The sequence below is a fragment of the Branchiostoma floridae genome, chromosome 3 (genome assembly GCF_000003815.2).
Source record: "Branchiostoma floridae strain S238N-H82 chromosome 3, Bfl_VNyyK, whole genome shotgun sequence".
Lineage (NCBI taxonomy): Eukaryota > Metazoa > Chordata > Leptocardii > Amphioxiformes > Branchiostomatidae > Branchiostoma > Branchiostoma floridae.
The window spans coordinates 22,602,899-22,607,153 of NC_049981.1; positions in this window are offsets into that span (position 1 = coordinate 22,602,899).

Below are 4,255 nucleotides of genomic sequence, written 5' to 3' on the forward strand. Positions count from 1 at the left end.
GACTTAAAGGAGATTAAACTAAATGCCATGCGAAGCGAGACCTTAGTTTAAAGGGCCTAACTCTGACCAGAGACGCTCAATATCTAGGTTAGGTACTAGAAAAAAGTCCGACATTTTTGCTTTCATGCTATAATCGATATAGACTTGTATTTATTCGGCGCCATTGTGGGCCAAAACAGAAAGCAAAGTATGCGGCCATGCCGAGGCCACTATGTTAATTTTCAGCTAGTTCCGTCTAGTTTCATGGAATGTTTCAATTGGAACTGACCTGACGGGAGATCTGCGCCGTACATCGGATTCAGCGGCAGCCTGTTGACGTCTTCCCTCCGTAGCCTATGTCGGTACACTCCTGCCATTTTTCCATCTCTCTGTTTGGGGAGAGGAAGCGATGCAACCGGGGTCTGTTTAGGAGGACGAGACGGTAGACCCGGGGTCTGTTCGGTGGGACGAGACGGCAGCCCCGGGGTCTGTTCGGTGGGACGAGACGGCAGCCCCGGGGTCTGTTCGGTGGGACGAGACGGCAGCCCCAGGGTCTGTTCGGTGGGACGAGACGGCAGCCCCAGGGTCTGTTCGGTGGGACGAGATGGCAGCCCCGGGGTCTGTTCGGTGGGACGAGACGGCAGCCCCAGGGTCTGTTCGGTGGGACGGGACGGCAGACCTGGGGTCTGTGTGGAGGAATGCGACGGCAGACCCGGTATCTGTTCGGTGGGACGAGACGGCAGACCCGGGGTCTGTGTGGAGGAATGCGACGGCAGACCCGGTGTCTGTTCGGTGGGACGAGACGGCAGCCCCGGGGTCTGTTCGGTGGGACGAGACGGCAGCCCCAGGGTCTGTTCGGTGGGACGAGACGTGCAGCCTCGGGGTCTGTTCGGTGGGACGAGACGGCAGCCCCAGGGTCTGTTCGGTGGGACGAGACGGCAGCCCCAGGGTCTGTTCGGTGGGGCGAGACGGCAGACCCGGGGTCTGTGTGGAGGAATGCGACGGCAGACCCAGGGTCTGTGTGGAGGAATGCGACGGCAGACCGGGTGTCTGTTCGGTGGGGCGAGACGGCAGACCCGGGGTCTGTGTGGAGGAATGCGACGGAAGACCCGGTGTCTGTTCGGTGGGACGAGACGGCAGCCCCGGGGTCTGTTCGGTGGGACGAGACGGCAGCCCCGAGGTCTGTTTGGTGGGACGAGACGGCAGCCATGGGGTGTAATCGGTGAGACGAGACGGTAGCCCCGGGGTCTGTTCGGTGGGACGAGACGGCAGCCATGGGGTGTAATAGGTGGAACGAGATGTCTTCTTTCGGGCACTTCTTCTGGAGCGACGGGACGGCGACCCAGGAGCTTGTCCGGACGGACGAGGCGGGAGCCCCTGTTTGGGGCGGCAGGACGGAACCTCTTGGTTCTGCTCGGGTGGATGAGGTGGTGCCCCAGGAGCATGGCGAGGGAAACCTCCCTGGATAGTTGCCATGGGTGTTTCTTCAGCCATCACTGCAGCTATCTGACATTCCTGTTAGGTTGGCTCTGCTATATTTCGGCTGCCTGAGCAGCCGGACTTAGGCCCTCACACGCTCTTGTGTTAATCGCTAAGCGCAGCGCTCCTCGTTGTGTTCAGAAATGGATTCTCATGAATAGTACTGACTTTAATTGTCTGGAAATTAGGTGTTGTAAGGTAAAATGCATAATCAAAACGTGCGGCTTACCACGTATTATCAAGGATTTTCTTATTTTCTGTGTTATTTCTCTACTGGATTTATCTATTACTGATTCGATATAAAATGTACCTGTTATTATCATTCTAGAATTAGAAAACATCTAGGATCACTTTCCAGCTGTTTTTTTCATAGGCCACGTAAATAAGCTCCAAATCTGCATATCGCAGACTAATTTTTCCTCCGTACCGGATAGCTTGCGCCTGTTTGTGAATATTGAAGAACTAGCAGAGCTTCACGGGAGTTATTTTTTCATTATACCAAGGACGTTACTAGTATATAACGTCCATGATTATACCACATAGGAGTGTAGACCAGTGCTGTTCATCGAGTCACTCGTGTTTTGACTTAGGCTACAACAAGTATATTCATATAAGTATATATGGATAACATCTTCTCCAGACTCCACATTTAATGAGAAAGGGAGATAAAGATTTTAAAGTAGGCACCATAAACATTGTAATCAACTGTAATAAACCAAACCAAACCAAACTGAAACGACAAAACATGGCATTAATGCCAACAATCATAGTCTTTATTTTAACTCTCTTATCTCTAATGGATACTAAAATCAAACAATACTTATTTTCCCTAAAAAAAGACTAGTAGGAGATTGACAAAAGACCATGTTTTAAAGGCCATGTTTGTTCCATAGCCTATGATGGCATTTTTCCTCTATCAAAAAAAGGCGTATCAGTTTGCATAATCTGCGTTTCAAGTCATTTTCTAACATGTTTTCAATCGTGACAGGCTACTACAGCTTTAATTCTACATGGCAACCAAAAATAGATACTAAAACATTTTTAACGCCTAATTCGTTGCTGTGTGCGATTGGTTAAATTGGCTTCTACATAACAAGACCATTCAGAGACAAGGTAGCTAAGAAATCTTGAGATGTTGACACCGTTCCTTGGAAACTGCAACATGTGCGTGTTCTTGTCGTTACGGTATCGCGTTAAGGGCTGGGAATATTCCCGTCCGCATGAATAGCGTATTGACATTTCTTTGGCTATAGGTGGGTTCTTTCAAGTCCGTATATATTCCGTAGGTATATTCAAGTCCGTATGAAGTCCGGATTGAAGTCTTAGCCTCTTCCACAGGTCGCTGGAAAAAAGTAGGAATTGGACAAAAATAGCTAGATAACATGCCAGCGATGTTAGCTTGTCACAAACCATACTCATCGGACAGCTAACTCCTCTGACATGTCATGTGTCTATATTCGTCCAATTTCTACTATTTTTCCAGCTGGTAGAGGCGAAGAATACGGACTTTAATGTATACGCACATGTCAACCCGGCTTAGGGTAAAATTTGTGGGAAAGTATGTAGTAGTTGTTTTAACCCTGACCAATCGTTGTGCAATCTGGTTATTGAAGCGAAAGAAAGATTTTTGCGGATGTATATTTCACCTAAACCCAAAATAATGTAAATACGGAACTCTTACGGACCCAAGCTTGTATATATGATTCTTGAGACCGCTTTCTTAACTAAACTTTGCTGGAATCTTTTTAAAATGTTGGCCCATCGACGTTCAGTTATGGAACTGGCGAAAATTGCCGCAAACTTTATGTAAATACTCAACGTCAATTCTTGCGCACTTGAATATAAGTGTGAACATGGCTTAATCACATTAATCTTTGGATGTTTAGTTGTAGTTGTTGTAGCTGTCCAAAAGCATTGTTTCATTGTTTCACTCAGCGAACGGAGTCTTTTATTTTGGTCGGTGTGTCACTTTGTTACGCATGTTGGTACATGGTACCTAGCCTGGGCACCATCCAGGTAGTAGTTCGCTCCTACGTTCGCTTAGTAGAGAAGCGACTGTATACATAGTGTATGGTTAAGTTAAAGTCAGAGCGAGAAGCGACTGTATATAGTGTATACTGGAGCTAACTTTCCGGATGGTACACAGGTTAGGTACATGGTGTATGCCCATATGGTCATTTGAACACACTATCGATAGAATGGCGGAAGTTAATGGGAAGATGACCGCAGTTGTAAAGGTGAGACTTGCCGAAGTGACAGGAAGTAGAGATGGAGTTCGAGGTGGTAAAACTAGCTGTTAATCAGACATGACAGTCCAAGTCAATGGGGTCAATGGAAGAGTCTACTATTTCCAGGGAGGTATAATTGCTTGGGTTTGTCTGTGTTTGTATGTACACAATGAAATGCAAATTATGCAAGTTTTGATTTAAATTGCATAATCTATATTTACAGTGTTTTTCAAGTATAGAGCTCAAATACAAGTAACACATGTAGTGTGTTTGTTTGAAGCTTTGTTTATTCATGAAAGCTCAAATCGACCTGCAGGCCGCTTTTCATTGAGGTTTGTGGCATGTGGAAGATTAGCAGATACCAGTTATGCAAATAAGTCCCTAATTTGCATAATTAATGTAAGATGTCATAATTCATCTCAGTACATGTTTATGTAAATGATTGGATTGTCAACATTATGACCTGTGTAAGTTCTTTGAATTATCAGAATATTTCATGGAGGTATGAGGTTTCCGAACTCTTGTTATTACGCAGTGTTTGACAGCCGTGTATATCATATGCTTACGAC